This window comes from Pleurodeles waltl, chromosome 3_1 (assembly GCF_031143425.1).
Source record: "Pleurodeles waltl isolate 20211129_DDA chromosome 3_1, aPleWal1.hap1.20221129, whole genome shotgun sequence".
In the NCBI taxonomy this organism is placed as follows: domain Eukaryota; kingdom Metazoa; phylum Chordata; class Amphibia; order Caudata; family Salamandridae; genus Pleurodeles; species Pleurodeles waltl.
Window position 1 is genome coordinate 800,373,337 of NC_090440.1, and position 22,689 is coordinate 800,396,025.

The window sequence follows — 22,689 nt, forward strand, 5'->3', positions numbered from 1 at the left end:
CCAGACGTGGGTCCCTTGCTAACTGTGCCACTGGATTCAAGCTAGCCTAGCTGATGAAGGGTGATACCCTGAAACCAGTCTTAGGATGCTTGTTTCCGGTCCAGGGAGGACCTGGCTTGGCAGTTCGGGCTGGACTGTTCCCATGGGGAACAGGGTCAAAACTGATTTGCATATGGCTGGGTCCAAACTGGGTTGGCATGGTGAGCAAAAGAATGATGGATTAAACCCAGATCTGTGACTGGGGGTAAGTGTTTAAAAAGTTTCAACACTCTGTCCATCATCCTTTTGTATTGCTATAATAAACAAGATCCAACTTGTTATAGGCCAATCTCCTTTATAGATTCTATCACTAAGATATTAGGAAGTGTGATCCTGTCACATCTGGAGGAATTGGTGGCGGAGGCAAAGATTCTTTCCCCAATTCACTATGGTTTCAGGTCCGGTTTCGGCACAGTTGATCAAGCCTTAAACTTGCACCTCATTCTTAGCAAATATGTAACAGCAAAAAAAGGAGCCATACACATGGCATTTAATGACCTCTCAAGTGCCTTTGATCTGGTAAATAAAGAGAAGCTTTGGCAAATCATGGAATCTCTGGGTATTGATTCAAATCTGGTGCTGTTAATAAAAAACCTACACACAGACCTGATGGTCTCGGTGCAGTATGGTTTCCAAGGTGAGAGAACATCTCCTATCCCATCAAGGCGAGAAGTATGACAGGGTTGCATCTTTGCTCCATTTTTATTTTTAATATACATAAATGGGTTATATGACTTTCTTCTGAAGTATGGGAAGGACTTTCTAAGGAGAGACAGAGACATCTTCCAGTGTTACTATATGCAGACAATGCTGTTTCAATCGCATATACTACTAATGGCCTTCAAGGTCTGTTAGATTTTTTTCTATCTTTTAAGCGGGACCTTGATCTGAAAGTAAATTTTACAAAGTCCTATGTAATGACATGTGGCCCCCGAAATAAAAAGTCTAAACAATTTACTATGGGAGGAAACATTATTAACAAGTTGAAAGACTTTTGCTATTTAGGTATGCATGTAAGCTCCTCTATGCCATGGATTTGCCATCTTAAAGCCAAACCTCATCAACTGTTAAGAAATACAGAAGTAATATTTTGCTTCGCTTGTAAACTAGGTCAGAGGCCAATACCTCAGATGGTGACATTCTATAAATCTAAATGTGTATCAGCAGCTACATTTGGTGTGAGGCTGTGGGGTTATGGCAAAGCAGATTTGTTACAACATATTGAGAATAAGTTTGCTCATAGATTACTGTTGGTACCTAAGAACGCAGCAAATATTATCTGTCACGAGGAACTGGGCCTGCAGTACCTGGAGGACTTGATTGCTGTTGCTCCCCTTCTTCTGTGGGTCAGATGTTGGAGAAACCCCGAGGCCAGTTTGGTACAAGATTGCATGATTGACTATCTACAATTGGCCAATATGAACAGAATCCCTTGCATTTATATCTGAAAATATCTTTTCAAAACCTGGGGCTTGAAAATATGTTTACAGACCCAAAGCCTCTGCCCAAAAATGCAAAGGAGGGGGGGAAACAGCGCTGTAGAGAGAATACTCTGATCCTTAGACTGCATGGAGTGTTGAAATTGAAATCCTTTGAACCTTATATTCAGATTTCAACCACGGATACTATGAAACCCTATTTAGTCTGATTTCAAAGTCCATTAGTATGCTTCCTCCTAACCCTGTTTAGACTAAACTTAATTCACTTTAGGGTGGCCTTTCCTAAGCAATGTACCTTGCAAAAAGAGCTACCCACTTGTCCCCGTGACACCAGGTCCAATCAGAGCACCCCTCACTTTCTCTTATTTTGCACACTCTATACTGCCCCTAGACATGCTTTTATATTGCCTATATTATGCAGGACAAAAGCCAGATACTATAAGGATGCAATAAGTTTTGTTAAAAGACTACCAATGATTCAAATTTGTTACCCTATTTTAAACTTCATTTGATCTGCAATTAGGAAACTATATGAATCTGCTGATGTAGTTGTATAACTTGACTTAGACATATGCCACGATCTCCAAATGTATTATAATGTTATTTCCAACTTTTAAGAAATAAGCTGTGATGGATGATATTTTAACCCGATGTTTTGGGAATTTTTTTAATGTTTTTATTTTAACTTGTATTTAATAGATTTGTGATTTAATGGCAATTTGCCGAATCAAAGTCTTTGACTGACTGACTGACTGATCAGAGAGAGGGAGGCGATCAGAGCACAGACAAGAAGAGTACATAAAACCAAAAAAGGACTCTCAATGCTCTTCTGACATCATCATAAAAAAGGAAGAAAATTTTCCACAACAAAAAAACCCAATTCAGGAAGAAGAACCTGGCGAGTATTTCAGCTAAATACATCACACATATTGAGAATAGTACTTCAGAACAGGACTTGAGCAGTGACTCTGCTAGCGGGCGCGGCAGAGGTCACAATAGTTTGCCAGAATCATCAAGAGGTTCTGGTTGTGAATTAATTGAAGTTGAAACTCCAGATTAATGACTCAGCCCTCCGGACAGACAATACAAATTAAATATACAAAGTGAGGGTGACATAACACACACTACTAAAGTGACATTCTGGGAAAATGTAAAACTTAGCTATGGCATCCTGTTGACTGGGGACAATTGGCCTTCAGAGTATGTAAGAGCAGTCCCAACAATATTGTCCATGAAAAATACAGAACCTTGGATATTTCCAATAGGTTTTTCAACCAAAATATAGGGCCTGAAAGCAGAGAACTAACAGCGTTTTTGGTGCTAGGTTCACAGTATTGATTTTGTCGACTCCCTCGGGGGTATTAGTACAGCCGTGGACTGTTTGCAACTCGAGTAACATTAATTCTACATGATATTGACCCAGAAGCATTGTCCTATGTTGATGACATATATGTCACGGATGATGACTTAAATACACACTTAACCAGAGTAGATCAGATTGTTTTGGGATTTGCTGAACATGGCTACAAACTCTTTTAAAAAAGTTGCTTTTCTCAGTGTTCTATTTTTAGGATACATATTATCAAATATAGGTAAAATTCTTGGACCACATTTGTGAGAGAAATGTGCTCTCTTATAACTACCAAACACCAAACAAATCACAATCATTGTTCGGCTTCCTGAACTTTGGTAGAACATACATACCAGATTATGTACCATGCAAAAAACCATTATACAATTTAATTTGCCCTCATTTCTTCAGTACACATTAGGCATCACAACATACACAAATTATTAGGTCACTACAGATTGACATGCTTTCATTTAGACACTTACACACATTTGTCAGAAAATACATTTGGTAATCAGTATTATTTCTTGTGCTGTTAGTTTCTCATATGTCACATTCTTGAGGTGACACAGTGCCCATTGCACATAAATTGAATTTATATTCTAATTGTGAAATGTATTTTGCATCCACTGAAAAAAACTACTGACTGCAGTCTGGATGGCTGTCATAAAGAAAAGACATTGACTCAAGGGAAACAATTTATTGTTACTACTCCCGCCCGAGTCTAACAGGCCAGCGTTCCTAACACAAGAGCCCTACATCCTAGATGGAGACAATGTGCCACTTCCCTGACAGCAACTGATGTAGACTATGCCTTTGACTCTACTTTACAAATTCAATAATTTCTCTAATATGAACAAGAATGCCCTGTGCCCAGTGGTATATTGCCTCTTGAACCGTATACATACATTGCATATACTAAAAGTACAGCCCAGCTTGCGATAGGCACCTAACACCAATACTCGGTTCCCTTCGCCACAGTACATGGTGTCATGACGGATGGACAATTCCATCTGCAAAAAAAACACTTACACCGTAGGGGATTGTACTGCACAACTAGCTGAATTGAAAGCTTTAATTCTGGCACTAGAAAATACGGATCCAGAATACCCCCCACTCATAGTGTGTGATTCACATTATTATGTCCAGTCTTTCAATTAAAATGTACATTATTGGCACCTGATTGAGACTCAAAATGGAATACTATCAAGCATAAACTATTTTGAGAAAAGGTGGCATAATTTAAAGACAGTTTGCCATGGGCTCATGTGATATGCACATTGAGGTACCAGCGTGTTGGAGTACACGTTGTAGAGAATTAATTGGCTGATGAAGCAGCCAAATCTGCAGTTAAGAATGCAACTGTAGCTGCAAATACTCATTCACATACAAGGGTGGTTGAAAATATTATAGCTGCCGTCATTGCTTCGTGCAATGGCGCCCTTCACCTAAACAAATACAGCAAAATATTCCTATCACTTGAGTGCACAGAACATTCATTTTGCTAGCATCCCTGGGGTGGGTGAGCACGTGGTACTCAACCAAGACCTCTGGGCAGAACTAATAATAGCTGTTCATGAGGGTGTTGCACCTGCCATGCAGGTGTGGCAGACACAGTTTATCTACTACTGAAACGCTACTGATGGCAGGGTCTGTATAAGCAGACAAAACAATATGTTGATTGTGCTTGCTGTAGATTCTTGCTCCAGATTCCTATGAGTGTGGCCAACAGTGATTGGCTGATGTTCAAACTGTTCTTAAAGATTTTCAAGTCTTTGTAGGGACTGAATTCCACTCAGACAAGGGCCCTGCTTTTGCTACTAAGGCCTACAGGGGTACTATGGGAACCTTGGGTGTTACTGTGCATTATTCCTCTCCATATGATCCTGAGGGAAATTCGATTGTGGGGAGGAAGAACCGTGACTTAAAGCAATCTTTAACAGCTAGAGTATTAGGATCAGGTCGTAGTTGGATCTATCACTTGTATGGAGTCCAGAGAGCATTAAGTAATCTGCCAAGATGCTGTTTGGCTGGCCGGACCCCCCATGAGGTCCTCTTTGGCATCCAGATGTACATTCCAGATTTTTACAATCCTGGCACAGCTGTGGCAGATATGCCTTTTGACATAAATGAATGTTTTGCTATCTTACAGGAATTACAAGACTTCTGAGGTGAGTGCTCTAATCAACTTTCTAAATGGTTTGACCATCTAGGAGTGAAGGAGCAGCCAGCATCTTCTGGCTGGATTCCAAAGGTTGGAAATTGCAGCGAAGAATGCATTTCACCCATCATACTGTGCACCGGTGCCAGTCCACTCCTTTCAAGGTACCGGAACCTTGATTTTGCCACCACTTGCTGGTTGTAAAGACAAACAATTTGTCTCCATTGAGCAGGTGAAATTACGTAAGATGGCCCATTCTACACCATATGTCATGTGGACTCCTGGATAGTTCCCTTAACTCCTCTCACTATCCTACGGAAATATCTCTACAAGTATTGAGAATTACCAGTGTTGTTTCCCCTTGGTTGAGGAGGGTGGAGACTAAACTTTTTTGATTCCTCTTACCGCTGCAAATGCAATGCATACATCAAAATGTGAGTCTCCAGTTTTCTACTGCCATGCCTAACAAAATAGTTTTTCATGATGAACCACACATATTTGGACATGTTTGCATATTTTTCTGGACACAATACTTTAGACACAACTTCCTTTATTATAAACGTTCCCCTCCACAAGCAATCAATCAATCAAATATTTTTAGAGTGCGCTACTGACCCCTAGGGTCTCAAAGCATTGATGTGTATGTCCTCAGAGTTCAGTCGAAGAACCAGGTCTTGAGGTCCTTCCTGAATTGAGGTAGCAATGGACACTGTCTGAGGTGAAGAGGTAAGGTGTTCCAACATTTTGCTGCCAGGTAGGTGAAAGATCTTCCTCCAGCCGAGGACTTCTTTATGTGGGTTACGTTGGCGAGCGACTGCTGGGAGAAACAGATAGGTCTGGAAGGGGAGTGATGCAGTGGTTGAAGTAGCTGGGTCTGATGTTGTGGAGGGCTCTGTAGGATGTACTAGGAGTTTGAAGTCGATCCTCTTCTCGATGGTGAGCCAGTGGAGGTCTTTCAGGTGTTCTGTGATGTGTTCTCGACAGGGGATGTTCAAGATGAGTCTGGTGGTGGCATTCTTAATTTGTCACGGCTTGCTCAGGTTCTTCTTGGAGGTTCTGGCATAGAGGACGTTGGCGTAGTCAAGTCTGCTCGTGATTAGACATGTGCCACGTTTTTTTCAGCAGTCGTTGGTACCCATCTGAAGCAAGGAAGAATATGCTGACCTGCACAAATTGATTTATTTATACTCATTCATTTCCCAACTGGCCCTAAAGGGCTATAATTGTTGGAAGGACAACACTGATTTAACACCAGTTAGGGGAACAAAACCCTAGCAAGAGCGGGCACAGATGCCCTATTTTGGCCATGTTTGATTCCAACACAAACAGTGCAGCAAACTACTTACTTGGGTCTAGCTAAAATATCAGGAAATTAATTTGCTTAGCATTCCCTCTGTTGCACTTTTTGATAATTGACGGAGGAACAGCTCAATAGTATGATACAAAATAGTACACACAACTCTACACTTTCAGGTCCAAACTGAGCCGTACGGCAGTGTGTGCATTTTAAACTGTCATCTCAACCTGGCAAAATAAACCTTTTGCCAGGGCCAAATCTTCCTTTTTAATACAAAAACTTACCATAGGGTAGTCCCTCGAGAACCCAGAGGGGAGGGTGCAATGTATTTAAAAACTAGGACATGTACTTATTAGTTTTACATGCCCTGGTGGTGAAAAATTCTTAAATTTGGTTTCTCTGGCATAACAATGTAAAATCCCAACTTTTGGCAAAGTCGGATTTTACATTGCAATTTTGAAAATGCCACTTTTAGAAAGTTGGCATTTTCTTGCCCTGACCAATTGGTGCATGCAGCCTGTCTCTAGTCACGTGACTGGGTGTAGTTGGCAGTTGGGCTTTGTGTATTACTCTCGGGCGGTAAGACAAAGGGGGAATACATATTGGCAGGCTGGGGCATTCCTGTCAGGATGAGGGGGAGTAGTTGTCACCTATCACACTTCTACCCCACATAGGCTCTGCCTCAGCACATTCACAAAGGGTTTTACTCTAGGCTTTCATGCCCTTAGACAAGCTGGGACCAGGGCAAGGAGGCAGGGTACCCTTTTCAATTCAAAGCCACTGTCTAGAAGTTTCTCCCACAGTTCAAGAGTCAGGGCACCAAGGTATAAATACAGATCTCAGACAGCACCACTTCAGTACGCTTCTGGTTGTGTGTATACTCTGCCAGGAAGAAGGACTGCTGTGCTGATGAAAGGACTTCTACTTTGATGGACTGCCACTCTTAAGGAGCTGCTGCCCAGCCAAGCAACAGCACCCTAGTGCTCACAGTTTCATTACCGGAGAGACAGGGGCAGTTTTAACTGATCTGAGATGCTCTGCGAGAGTCTCCATACACACAACACTTGACTGTTATGCTGCACTCCACCTGGGATATTAAGGTTGAACTGCTCTGTATTCTTGACATGTATGAAAAGTATACCCATTATGTACTGATCGAAACACAGTGTGTGATAAGATGTATGAATATGCAATAAAGACAAGATTAAAAAAATTAAATAAAAAAGACCTGCTGCCTTGCTGTGCTGATCTGCTCTCTGCTACTCTCTCGCCTAGAGAGAAAGAACTGGACCTGGATCCCAGGACCCTACAGTGACTCAAGCAGCTAGTTTTCTGACCTCATGATCCGACCCTCAGGGACATAACAGGCTCTCCACAGCTCCTGGGCCTGTCTTCAATGAGCGCCTGACCCCCAAGAGGCGCCTCTCAGGCCTTGCTTTGGACATGATTTTTAAGCTCTAATTCACGCTTTCAGACTCTTAGCAAATGGGCCCCTTCACTCTGGAACCTCGTCACTCACCTGGAAATCCAGCACAAGCAGCTGCAAGTTTGTTTCTTCGCACAGAAAGCATCATCTGCCCGTGTGGATTGCCACTGTGAGGCTCCAACCCGTCTGTCTGTGACACCCAGCCTGCTCATCGCGCCCTACTCACGCGCCAGCAACACTCTCCTTTCTCTCGGAGATCTTCTTTCCACTTGACAGGACTCTTGACACAATTCTTAATAAGGCAAAACTTGAGCGGGACTAATCTGAGACTAATTCGGACCCACGTTCCATCAAGGTCAGCTTGAACTTTTGACTTTGATCTGGTCTAGAGCAACCAGATAGCGGCAGTTGATGCTTTATGCTTTTAGGTGCAATAAAGGAGTTTATTCTTTAAAAATTAATAACTCTGGCCAAATTAATAACTCTGGCTCAACTGATTGGATTTTTGTCATTTTGGTCTTTATTTATTAAATATTGTTCCATTGTTCTAACCTGGATCTTTTTGTTTTTTTTTACTGTTTTACTCTTTGAAGTGTTGCACAACTACTTCACACATTGCCTCTAAGTTAAGCTTGACTGCTCTTTTCAAACTACCAGGGGGCTGAGCACAGGTTAATTTTGGGTTGCTTGTGCCCTACCCTGACTACGATTGTGGTTGCAGCTCACACCTCAGTCAACCAACAACCCAATTTCTAACACCAAGTATCATTTATTTTTTTGGGAACCAGATTCCTAGATATTTAATTTGTTTTGATAGCCGTTTGAGTCTGGTAATCTCAACTACTGATGGGTGGCACAAATCATTTGAAGGGAATACATCTGCTTTATCTTGATTTACAGAATATTTTGAAACCTCTGCATATTGGTTAGTTATGGATGGTATTTCAGGAATAGCTTTTTCAGCATGTTTGGAAAATATCAGAATATCATCACCTTAAGTTGCTTTTTTAAAGGTTTTGAATGGGAATGGTATTCATTTGATGGTTAAATCACACAGCAATGAGAAACTGCTCTATAGAAAGCAAGAACAGTAGTGATGACAAAGTGCATCCTCTGTGAGTACCTTGCAATAATGTTATTTTGTCTGAAATTTGTCCATTTACTCTAACATGAGTTGATGGTGGTGGTATAAGGCGAAGACCCTTCATTCAAATCTTTGTTCAAAGTTATACTTCTGGATCACTGAACGTAGGACGGTTTAAATACCCTATTGTAGGAAATTTGTTTACTGGTTGAGAGGGGTGAAACCCTACTCAAGCATCAACCATAATCCTTGTCATGCTGAAGTCACATGCAAACTCTAAATTAACCTGTGTTCAATCTTCTGGTAACCTAGCACAAATAAGTCAGGGTTACTTTAGAGGCAATATGTAAAGGATTTATGCAGCAATTTAACAGTTAAACACAACACAAGAGAAATCTCACACACATTTAGACAAATAAAGAACATTTGAATAAATAAGTTAAGATCAAATTGACAAAAGTCCAATCAGTAGAACTGGCGATATGCAATTCTAAAGATTTAAGTGAAAATAGCTCTTAAGAGCACAAAATGGGAACTGTAGTTATCTGGTTGCACAAGACCGGGACAAAGTCACAAGTTCAGGCCAACTGCGATTGAGAGTGGGGCAGCTACAGGGACCACTAAACAAACTACCTTAAATCCTGGTTGTGGATTGATGTGGAGTCCCACATCGAGGATGCTTCATGTAGCAGAGGCGATCCAATCTCCTGGTGTGGAGATATGCCATGCAGCGATAGTTCCAGGAAGCTGCAAGACTGCGATGCAAGTTACTGTGTCATCGTCAAGGATGCTGTTGATGAGGGGCATGTGATGCAAAGGCCTGTGTCAAGGATGCATCGCGCAGTGGCTGTTCGGATGAGCTGTGGAACTGTGATGGAAGTCCTGCGTTGGGGATGAATTGTGCAGCAGTTCTGATGTAGAGGTTTGTGTGGTGATGCTTTGAACTGTGTCTGGTCTGCTGGGACCACAGCTGGGATGGCGGAGTACCTTCAGACCTACGTCCAAGGGTCCAGGACTAGGATGGTACCACTTGAGAGGGCAGGACTCATGGTTGGCAGAGTGCGAATTCTGGATTCAAGATTGATGGAACGTGTTCTATTCCTGAGGCTCTGATCCGAAGGCCATCCAGTTAGCCCTTGTAGTCACACTGGCAGTCCTGGGTTCAAGATGCAGGTCAAGTCATTCTTACTCGGGCAGAAGGGCAGCACAGCTGGGCAGCAGAGTGGCAGTCCATGCAGCAAAGCAGCACAGCAGTCCTTCTTCTGAGTCTTCCACAGGTCCACTGTATTGAAGAGTTGGGTCTGAGGCTCCAATATTCACACGTGGTTCCCACTTTGAAGTGGGAAAATATTCTGGATGTTTCCACCTCCCTGGTGTCAGGCATCCCGTTCCTCCTTGCCCTGGCCCCTAGCTTGTCTTTGGACACAAAAGACTATTTAGTAAAGAACTTTATTGTTTTTAGTTATTTAAACTGTAACAGTTTCACATAAAAACAGCAAAAGAAAGTTCAAGATATCACAAGCTTCAATTCTAAAATGAGATAACCATAAAACATTCCCCTTACAATCACTTAATTCTAGCATTATAATTGTAAAACAGTGTGCAAAATTGTCCATTAACTGCTCTTTCAGAGATTGGAAAGTGCATATTGTTGATCAGGGTTATCTCATCATATATGCGCCAATTATATTGCTCGTCCTCAGAACCAGTTTACTTGCTGGGGAATGTTAAAAGTGCAATAAGGGCTGTAGAAAGTGCAATGATCTGTGTGGAAAATGGAAGCAGTTAAATGAAATGCCTCAAAGCAATAAGGATCAAAATTCTTGAATGAAGCCTTTTCTAGTCAGCCACCCACTGTTTTAACAAAAAATGGTAGGGAGTATAATGCTGTATTGAGCGTAAAAAGGACTGGATTTGGAGATCTATACAGGAAGGATGCCATTATTATTCATTACTTTATAAGAGGCCTTCAGGAATTAAAAAAATCTAAATGTTACCTGAACGTGTGAACATATTTCTATCGCTTCCTGGCATTGCCTGATGCCTAATAGGGGACATATTGGTTTTAGCCAATATTGCCTTGAGTCCTTCAGTTTTTTACAAATGCAGACTACATGCAGCAGTGATTCAAGTTTATAATTGCACATTCTACAGTTTGGTGAACCAACCCTTTCAGTCTTCCACAATTATAGGCCTTCAGAAATATTAAACCACATCTTAACTTGATTGGGTCTATTTTCTGCTCTAGACTCATGTGGCTAGATAGATGTGAGGGCCACCCATTGGACTGGTAAAGGGAGATACTTAAGTTTGCGTGGGCCTTAGCTGATAGCTCCTGTTGATCATCCTCTGCGGACTTTACTCCTTCATTTTTGGCAAGAATTTTGGCACACAGTTTTGGTGGAAGGTTTTGGTCGATTAATTCACAAACGCCCATGTCGTTAATTGAATCCATCATATATGATCCCCAGGCGAGCTTGCTATCCTGCATGATTGTCCAACTTAAGAACTTTGTGTTCCCCATTATCATTTGTTTGCTTATGTTGAATTCAAGGTGGACTTAGATGATGGGGTGACATCAAGCAGCTGGACTAGTCTTCCATAGCAACAACACTGCGCCTTGTCCAGCTAGATTCCTAGGCAATCTTTGAATATTAGACAGCAGTATGACAGTGTTAGAATAAATTTGCCATCAATAACACAGCAGAATGCAGTTAGGTCGGGACCTCTCATTTGTTTAAAAACATTTTTAAAGCTAATAATCATGACTGCTGACATTCCTTTCATCACCACAAGTTGCGCTTGCTGTGAGCCATACTGTTTGAAGTATATACAGAGATATTTCATGTTAGATGCCTGCTCAATTTTCTCCTGATCCAGAAAACATTTTGTCTTCTTGACTTTCTTCCTCCCACACATGCTTATTTTTGTTTTTGAAAAGGTTGGTAGAAATCTTGTTTGCATTGCAATAGAGAGACAAAGTATTTAGCGATCTTTGCAGACCAACTGCAGTATGGTCAAATATAATTGTGTCATCTGGGTATTGTAAACACTGAAGGTGGGTGTAAGCAAACGTAGATCGAAATGCATTTGCTTCAGGTAGGGCATTATTTAAATCAGCAAGTAAAGATTGAATAATTAGGGAGTCGATGTACAGCCCTGTTTCAACACTCGATTGGCTTAGATCTTTTCTGAGGTCACTCTATTGACAGAGACTTTGACTCTCACCCAAGTCCTTACAGATAAATTAATGATGGCTCTCAACAGTGTGGCCATTATACTACAGTTATGGAGCTTCTGCCACAACTTTGCTCTGTCCGCTCTATCAAAGACAGTGGTATAGTCACTGAAGGTTGCGTATAGAGATGGTGCTTGTTTTTTCTTTGCTACTTTGATCAAGGACGAAATTATCACTCAGCTACCTTCCATGCTGCTGCCTTGTCTAAAGCCTGACTGCGTAATAGGTATAGGTATGTTGATTGCGGCCCAACCTTCTATCTTTTAGTTTAAAACTATTTGCAAAGCATTCCCCGTCTATATCAAACAGCGTTATTAGCCTAAAGTTTGCTGGCTGATTTTATGTATTGGGCATAATATTGATAACCTTCAACTTTCCCAAACCTCATATGTCATAATGCATTGCTTGAACAGCAGGCAAAGAAGAGTGGACCATTTTTTGGGGCAATTTTGAAAAAGCTGGCTTGCCACTGGGCCTGGAGGGCCAGCTGAGCGGAGGGTGGAAATTATTGACCATACCTTCCGATGTTGTATTTACTGATCTCCCATTTTGTCCCATAGCACACTGAACCCAGGGTCGAAAACTTGTCATTCAAGCTTCCAGGAGTTATTACCTATAGAGAGAGAGCAGACCTTTCTGCCACTGACAACCTGGTCTGTGTACTGAAATTCAGGAAAGTGAGAACAGATGGAAGATCTTTCCAGGTTAATGCAGCTCAAATGTGGAATACACTCCCAGTTTATCTCAGAGACAGCACAAATCTTGCTAGATTCAGGAAGGTCTGAAAACCTGTTTTTTCTGAAATAGTTGTAGAAATCTATGTAGACTAGGAGAAGTGCACTGGGTAACATAGTGCGACTGATAGAGGCTAACATGAGGTTATAGTGCCAAGATACCTGTTGGGTGATTGTCTGCACTTAATAAATGTCTGTTACTTACTTACATTCTATAGGTTTGTTACATAATTGACCTAGGTTGCTGCCGAGATGTGTGGCTCCGCACTCAAAGTATTTCCTTTTTCTACACTACCCTCCACAATTTGTGAGAATTTCTTGATTTCGAGGCCTCATAAAGCTCTACCAACTATTTTTCTCCAGTCAATTTGTGGAGTTCCAATATCTTTGATCTATATGCCTTTCTTGCATTTCATAAATCACTAGTGAATGCTTGGAAATTATTATTGGTCCGACTCCTTCTTAAGAGATCATTCACTTTCCGCTTGAGAATTCTTAGTTCCATTGACACATGAGGAGAAGGCCATTCTTTGAGTGGACATGGTAATTGAGGGAGTTGCGAAAATTGAGCTAGTACCTTTGTTGTTAGGTTAGGCCACTGCAACAGAGGTGAAGCCTAGACAGGTGATTCTGCCCTAAGGAAGTTCTTCAATTCCTTTTTTTTTTTCATCTGGTAAGGCAGTGGTCCATTTCATTCTACCCGGACCACTGTTCTTCCTGGGTGGCAATTGTTTCTACAAGGGGCCGCCTGGACACATTTGTAGAAAGAGTGCAGACCAACATTGCATGGTCACTAATCAGGCTGGGGATCACTTGAAAACTGCTCACTTGGTTGTAGTTCTGGGCCGAAACCCAAAGGTAATCAATTAATGATTAATTGTTTTGTGTGATATATGTGCACTCTGGTTGCTTGTCTAGGACACTTTTGCCATTTAGCATTGTAAATCCTAGTTGGTTGAGACAGGTGGCAAACCTTTTCCCTGCATGATCCTTCTTGATTTTTCTAAGAAAGATCTCAAGGATCAGCTATTCAGCATCTTCCTCATGCTGCCAAATCATGGACTTCACTGATTCAAGAAGGAACATGTTAAAGTCCCCTGCTTTTTGCCACATGGTATCCAAATACTGTTGTCCTAGGGCTTTGATGGTTTTTATGATTTCGGCCGCAGGTATTCTTTTCTTTGGTTGTTTTGAATTTATATAGATGCACCCTATGATGATTAGCAACTTGTCCCTGAATGATCTTTCGGTGGGCAAGGCTAATTTTATAAATTTATAAGCACCAAGCAAACTTGCCAGTTCTTCTACATTTGTCGCCAAAACTTTCTGGATTAGAATTGATAAACTGCAGGAGGGGTGGCCTCCTTTAGGATGCCGTTCAGCTGGTTCATAAAATCCAAGGTGGTCAGGCCATATTGTGTCAGATAGTTGCCATGTTTCTTGGAGCAGATTATTTCATTCTTACTGATTTCATTACCTACATCGACGTTGGTAATCAGGGTGCTTGAACTCTGCATATTCCAAGATCAGAGTTGCATGGTCATTAAGGCCCTCAGCCGCCCGCCAAGATTTGACCGCCGTGCGGCTGCCAATGCGGCCGCATCCCCGCTACGGTCATTAGGAGATCCCCGCTGGGCCCAGCGTGGATCTCGGCCGCAACATAGGAGCCGGCTCTAAATGGAGCTGGCGGTGTTGCGGCCTTGCGACGAGTGCAGTTGCACCCGTCGCGCTTTTTACTGTCTGCATAGCAGACAGTGAAAAGCCGCATGGGGCCCTGTCAGGGGGCCCCGCGACTCCCCGTACCGCGGAAAAGGCTGGCGGTTGGGGACTTGTAATCCCCTGGGCGGATTACTACATAGCAGACAGTGAAAAGCCGCATGGGGCCCTGTCAGGGGGCCCCGCGACTCCCCGTACCGCGGAAAAGGCTGGCGGTTGGGGACTTGTAATCCCCTGGGCGGATTACTACCGCCGGGGCCATTGTGGCAGAAAACCGCCGGCCCCGGCGGTGCGACCGCAGCTCTTCCACCACAGTCGTAATGACCCAGGAAGCACCGCCAGCCTGTTGGCGGTGCTTCCGTCATTTTAGCCCTGGCGGTCGTGTACCGCCAGGGTCATAATGACACCCTAAATATTTTGGGGATTCTTTTTAGCAGTTTGACTTCTCTTTCTCAGAGGCTATTCAGTTTGGATTGCCTGCCATCCTGCATACTTTTGTATCACTAGAACCTTTGTGATCTGTATTGGCTCAACACCAGGTCCAGCATTTTTTTTACCTTTTGGACAACGGACTACTGGTGTTCTCTCAGAAAGCCAGGGACATGTCTTGGCAAAAATCCACAGGTATTTTGGTGGAGATAGTTTAGTGATTGCAATACCCCATTGGGTACGCAAGTTTGCCTGCTCCTTGAGATGTCTTACTGTCTCTGAATGACTAAATTGCACTTTGGATGCTTCTCTTGCATGGTTCTTGATACTGGGTATGAAAGCAATATATTCATTGCCTTTCGACTCAATCCTGACCAAGCTTGGCAGGGCCAATAGTAGTTTTCAAATGTTGTTTCGATTTAAAATGTCTTCCCTCCCTCGGGAGATGTTTTCTGGTTGGAGTATTAGTGTTACTCCTGCCAGAGGTTTATTCAGTAGGGGGCCCATGATTCGATCTTCACCTGGATGTACCCATCCACACTGACGGTCTTCTGGGATACTTGCTTTCCAAGGGTGGACACTGTCACTTGCAAATAGAAAGGCAGTGAATAATCTTTCTGCCCTTGCAAAGTTGTCCCTCTCTGTCAGAGGGGCAGGAAGCATTGGGTTTTTGGTCCTGGTTTTCTGGTGCCTGTGACAACCATGTTTCCTGAAGTGTGTTGACGCTGCTGTTAACCCACTGCCATTTCACTTGCAGATCGTTCCATGCCGGCTCGTACAAAGTTTGATTCTCTTTTGTGGATTTTGTCAGCTCAAAGTCAGTTGAGGTTCCTCTAAGTTTAATGACAGCTATGCCCAACACCGCATTAATGTCTGCTACACCAGCATGAGGGGGAGCCACTGTCACATTATTAAGTGAGCTTTTCCTGGGACCTTTGGTTCACTTGGCTTTGATTGTTTGTTGGGTGCCTTATATGTGCCGGTGTTCCTCTCCTCTTGTGAGTAGAGGTAAGTGCTATTTCCTAGAGGAGAGTAATTTTTTGCTGAATTACCTTTGGTGTTTATCTCACCACACTCACCTCTTCGAATATAGGATAATTTTTCTATGCTGCTATTGTGTGGACATTTAGGCCCTCATTACAACCCTGGCAGTAAATCACGCTTACCGCCGTGCAGAAGACTGCTAACATACCGATGCAGCCGCAAAATTCCACTCAAATATTACGACCCACAGTTCGGAATCCGCCACAATACAGACACCCACACAAGTCCGCCACACCAAAGGTCAGTGATAAACTGGCGATACCAAAACCGACACCATCACGCCAACAAGAATATGCCCACACTATCACGACCTACGAATCAACATGGCGGTCTTTCAACCGCGGTAAACCATTGGCGTTTAACACCGCCGCGCTCACAATTCACACACACTTACAAAACACAACCACATTGGACAATTCAAAACACACACACCTGATACACATACACACACCACTCCCACACACCCAATCCAATATAAAACACACACCCACATTACTCACAAACCCTTACTACCAGAAATTTGAAAGCAGGCCAGAGAGAGACACTACCAAAAACAACACCAACATCCACAGACACACAACACCATCCCCTACACAATATCCACGCACCTCAAACAACACACACCAACACATCCCCTCACACATCACAACAGACACCACCTCGCACATCACCCACACCACATCATGACACCTCAAAGACATCCCAGGTTCTCTGAGGAGGAGCTCAGGGTCATGGTGGAGGACCCACAGAGCTACAGCTAATCGGATCACAGGTGCAGCAGACATCAATTGCAAGGAAGATGGAGCTATGGCGAAGAACTGTCGACAGGGTAAACGCAGTGGGACAGCATCCAAGAACACGGGATAACACCAGGAAGAGGTGGAACGACCTATGGGGGAAGGTGCGTTCTGTGGTATCCAGATACCAGAATGCTGCACACAGGACTGGCGGTGGACCCCCCACCCCCTCCCCCACAACTAACAACATGTGAGGAGCAAGTCTTGGCAATTATGCATCCTGAGGGCCTCGCAGGAGTTGCAGGAGGAGGACTGGACTCTGGTAAGGCAAATCTTTACTACCTTATCCCCCCACCCCACCTGCATGCCACCACATACTCCCACCCTTTCCCTCACACCCATCACCCCAACAACCCACAGATACCCCACCAACACAACTCACACATCCCAAAACCAAGCCCTGCATGTAACACCAATGCATGGACACCCATCACCCAAGCATGTCCAGTACAGAGACTCACTCATGCCCCAAAATCACCAATCACACAAGGACCAAGCCAATAATGCAAGCACTGGAGTAGAGGGTCACTCACGCATTGCACATGATGGCACACACAGATACAATAACTATGCATTTACACCCCAACAGGACCCCTACCCAACGTCACCGGACAGGAGGTGCCAGACATGTCCAGTCCCCCTACAGAAGAGGCCCTCAGTGATGACAGCAGCTCTGCACGCCTGGATCAAGATGACCAGCCCAGCGCATCTGGGACCTCGGGACAGTCGGTTCCCCTGCCACTGTCACAAGCCACCACAGAGCCTCCCCCTCAGGAAACACCAGCACAGCACCCACCCAGCGGGCCCATCCCTCTGTCCCCAGGACACGTCAATCAGCAGTGTGCCCACCACTACAGGGAACCCAGGGCAACCCCACTAACACAGGACGATCAGGGACCTGGGGGCAGTGGGCACACGGTTCAGGGGACAGAGGCACATGATAACAGGGAAACTGGGAGGACTGCTGTGTGACGGGGGGACAGGCCCAGGGAACCGTTACTCCACGAGGCACTCTCCAACATCATGGGAGCTTACCATCATTCCCAGGAGACCATGGCAACGGTACTGGCCAAGTTTCAGGAGGTGCAGGAGGAACACTACCTGGGAATCAGGGAGGACTTGAAGTTCATTAATACCACCCTGGTCACCATTGCAGGGGTGCTGGCAGACCTTCTCAACACCAGGAGGGACACAGTGGCACAACAGGGGGCCCCTGACACTAGCCTGGACGATGAACAGCCCTCCACCTCCGCCAGTGCTAGTGGACAGGAGGCACCGCCACAGGAACTACAGGACACCAGCACCCCACCCGCTGCAGATGGAGAACCACCCCGCAAACGGTCCCTGAGATCCAGGAACAAGACAGAGAACATTGCCAAGACTCCCACGAGGAAATTAGACCCCCTGAATGTCACCCTTCTGTCCCACTATGTCACCTTGTCCATCCTTAAACTGCCATTGCTCCACTTCCTATGCCCCTTTGGACAATGCACCTGTGAAACAAATAGACTGGACTCTGCCATGGACATTCCTCCACCATCACTCCAGCCCATTTTACAACCCACCTCCACTTATTTGCACAGGAATAAACACACTTCTATCACAAAACAATCTGGAGTCAGTCTGTGCTTTCACAAATGTGTAATTGCAATAACTATGGAATATAGCAATGTCAATGTACTTGTTTACATACCAATGTAACACAGCTGTAGGCCAGGAGTAAACAGAGCAGAGGGCACAAAGTGGGACCCAGATCTGTGAAATGGAAAGTCAAAGTGATAAGTCAGGGTCCATACACTGAGTGAAAATGACAGACTTATGCTAGCTCAAACAACAGTATGAGATGTGGGAAGAAGTTACATCTTCTTACCTGTGTCTCACTGGAAGTATTGCCTGATGATGTTGTTTCAGTTGTCGATATCCTCTTCTTCTGCCTCCTCTTCTTCACTGTCCACAGGCTCCACAGCTGCCACAAGACCACCATCTGGCCCATCCTCCTGCAGGAAAGGCACCTGCTGTCGCCAAGCCAGGTTGTGCAGCATACAGCAGGCCACGATTATCTGGCACACCTTCTTCGGTGAATAGTACTGTATAGGGAGCCACCTGTCAGATGGAGGCACCGGAATCTGGCCTTCAGGAGGCCGAAGGTGCATTCGATCACCCTCCTAGTTCACCCATGTGCCTCATTGTAGCGTTCCTCTGCCCTTGTCCTGGGATTCCTCACTGGGGTCAGTAGCCATGACAGGTTGGGGTAACCAGAGTCACCTGCAAATGTTGAGGGATATCTATTAGACACACACTAACCCTTAGGGACAGCCCCATACCCAGACACCTATGTCAACTGTATTGGGAACTTGGCCTCACCTATTAGCCACACACAATGCCTCTGGAGTAGCCCTATCACATAAGGGATGCTGCTATTTCTCAAAATGTAAGCGTCATGCAGAGAGCCAGGATACTTGCCATTGAAATGGGAGATGTACTGGTCTGCCAAACACACCATCTGCACATTCATCGAATGGTAGCTCTTCCGGTTTCTATACACCTGTTCATTCCTGCAGGGGGGTACAAATGCCACATGTGTCCCCTCAATGGAACCATTGATATTGGGGATATGTCCCAGGGCACAGAAGTCACCTTTCACTGTGGGCAAATCCTCCTCCTGAGGGAAAACGATGTAGCTGCTCATGTGTTTCAGCAGGGCAGATAACACTCTGGACCACACGTTAGAGAACCTTGGCTGGGACATCCCTGATGCCACTGGCCACTGTTGTTTGAAAAAAACCACGGGCCAGGAAATGGAGTACAGACAGAATCTACACTAGAGGGGGGATTCCTGTGGGATGGCGGCACACAGTTCCAGGATTGTTGCATGATCAAGCCTGTATGTGACTAGGATGTGTCTCTCTTCCATTGTCGACAGGTCCCCAGGGGTCTGTAGACTGGAGGATGCCGCCATCTCATCACCTGCCCCAGCAGACGTGCCCTAAGGAGGAGAACAGCGAGCAGACAGTCATCCAACACTGAGGTATCACAATTTGTTATTTGCAGAAACGTTATCAATCTGCAATGTGCCGGTATCTGTCTATAATCCCGGCCCAGATAGGTGTGACGCAGTTAACATTCATCCCATGTGGCCTCCTGAAATGGCGGCTGCCTGACCTGCAAGGTGGGACAAGGGGATATAAGGTAACTGCGCTGGCATTGTACACCATCGCGGTGGGCGGTCGAAGACCGCGGCGCAATTCTGCATTGGTTAACATTTGGCCCTATGGGTCCCAGGAGCCAATGACGATGTACGCCGGTGGTGACGGTACGCACCGCCGTGGATGTGACCGACATTTTCTGTCTGTTCCCTCACTTGATACCAGACCTTCAACAGGAGAGGACCTACACTGCAAGTGCTGCTGTGACCTCAGTCTGGAAGCGACGATGGCTCATGTGTCTGGGGAAAGGGCCCCTGCCTTCACTTCGGAGGAGTTGGAGAAACTAGTGGATGGGGTCCTCCCCCAGTACACGCAACTGTACGGTCCTCCAGACAAACAGGTGAGTACAATGTGAGCATGCTGCATGGGCAATGCCTGTTTTGAGTGGTGTGGATGGAAGATACATGGGGGGGCTGAGGCCTGTATGTGCGGATGGTGAATGTATGTGCGTCAGGGCATGGGTGGGAACTGGTGGGCAATGAGTATGACGGTCCAGACGGGTAAGTAATTTCCTTTCCCCCTGTACCATTCCTCTAGGTCAGCGCCCACCAGAAGAAGGGTATTTGGCGTGCCATCGCCAAGGACGTCTGGACCATGGGGGTCTACCACAGACGGAGCACCCACTGCCGTAAAAGATGGGAGGACCTGCACCGCTGGAGCAAGAAGACGGCAGAGGCCCAGCTGGGGATGGCCTCCCAACGTGGGAGGGGTGCCCGTCGCACCATGACCCCCCTGATGTGCTGGGTCCTAGCGGTGGCCTATCCGGAGTTGGATGGGCACTTGAGGGCATCACAGCAGCCACAAGGGGGTGAGTACACTCTCTTTCAGCTGACTCTGCGTGCATTACGAGGTGTCTGGGTGGGGGAGTTGGGCAGTGGGTTCCCCTAGGCCAGGGCGAACTTGGTAGGCAAGGTCCCTTGTGAGGCACGCTATGTGGCACCCCAACCCCACCAGTGGTAAGAGCCATCTACGCCTAGTCAGGCTCCTGTGACTTCCAGGTGTGCAGCAATTGGTCTTAGGCCTCATACCCCATGGTCAGCTGAAATTTCTAGGAACTGTCAGTGCATGGCGTAGTGCAGAGGGCTGCTCCATGTGTGTTGTGTCCACCGAAAACGGTAGTGGTGTTGCATACACTGAACATGTCTTTCTTCTGTTCCCCCCCCCCCTTTTTGTGGTCTCCCTGTTCTTGTGTGCAATAGCATCATCAGGCGAAGGTTGGCACCGGAGCAGGAGGGAGCTGCAACCCACTGGGCCCTGAAGGGTGAAGCAACGGAGTCTGAAGCCACCAGTGGTACGGAGGACGAGGGGAGCTCCACGGCGGGGACAGGAGCAGACAGCAGTGACAGCGACTCCTCCTCTGATGGAAGCTCCCTTGCGGTGGCGGGCACCTCTGTGCTCACCGCATTAACAGGTACAGCCGCCACCCCCACTACCAGGCCACCCCCACTACCAGCACCACCCTTCCAGCAGCCCCTCAGCATGTGTCCCGTGCCCGCTCACCCAGGAGGGTGGGCATCTCCTTCGCCCCAGGCACCTCAGGCCCTGCCCCAGTTTGCCCTGCTGCCCTCAGTGAGGAGGCTATTGACCTCCTGAGATCCTTCACTGTTGGGCAATCTACCATTGTGAATGCCATCCAGGGTGTAGAGAGGCACTTGCAACAAACAAATGCATACCTGGATGGCATTCATTCTGGCCAGGCAGCCCAACAGAGAGCATTTGAGGCTCTGGCCTCAGCATTGATAGCAGCCATTGTCCCTGTGTCCAGCCTCCCCCCTCCAACTTCTTAGACCCAGACCCAATCCCCTGTCCCTCACCTATCCCAAGCACACCATCAGACCAGCATGCACACACATCAACATACAAGCATGGACATGGCAAACATAACCACCACAATTCCCACAGGCACTCATACAAGCACCATCCCCATGCAGACACAGCAACATCCACTGCCTCCACTGTGTCCCCCTCCTCCACGTCCTCCTCCCTGTCTCGTCTCCACTCACACCTTCATGCACTACATCCTCAGCCACTACCTCCATCACCAGCACACCCATCACCACACACCGCTCACGTGCACTCACCACCCCCACTACTATTCACACATCCCCAGTGTCCTCTCCCAGTGTGTCAGTGAGCCCTCCTCCCAAAGTACACAAACGCAGGCACACACCCACCCAACAGCCATCCACCTCACAACAGCCTCCGGCCCATGCACCTTCACCCAAATCCAGCAGACGTACACCTCCTACAACCACTACCTCTACCTCCACTCCCAAACCCTCTCCATCTTCCCGCCCCAGTGTGTCTAAAAAACGTTTCCTGGCAAGCTTTGACCTCTTCCCCTCACCTTCCCCCATCCTTCCCCTAGGGCCAGGCTTTCCAGGTCCCAGCCCTGCACCTCAGCCACCAAATACCCAGGCACAGTGGTGCCAGCAACTGCGGGGTCATCGAATGAGCCACCCATCAGGGCTGGCAGTGTGCCACGTAGCGAGGGCAAGGACATTCCGCCACCTGCCAATGTGACAAAGGTGCCCACATCCCGGAGGGAGAAGCCGAAACTACCAGCCATCAAGGGCTCAGCAAAAAAAAAGGGCATAGTGGCAAGACAACTGCGGCACCATCAAAGGTGGGAAAGGGCCAAAAGCAGAAGAGCAGGTCAGGAGAGGGCATGGTGGCACCGATTGAGGGACCAGTATCACACCTTCTGTCCACGACCGCGCCAATCTGT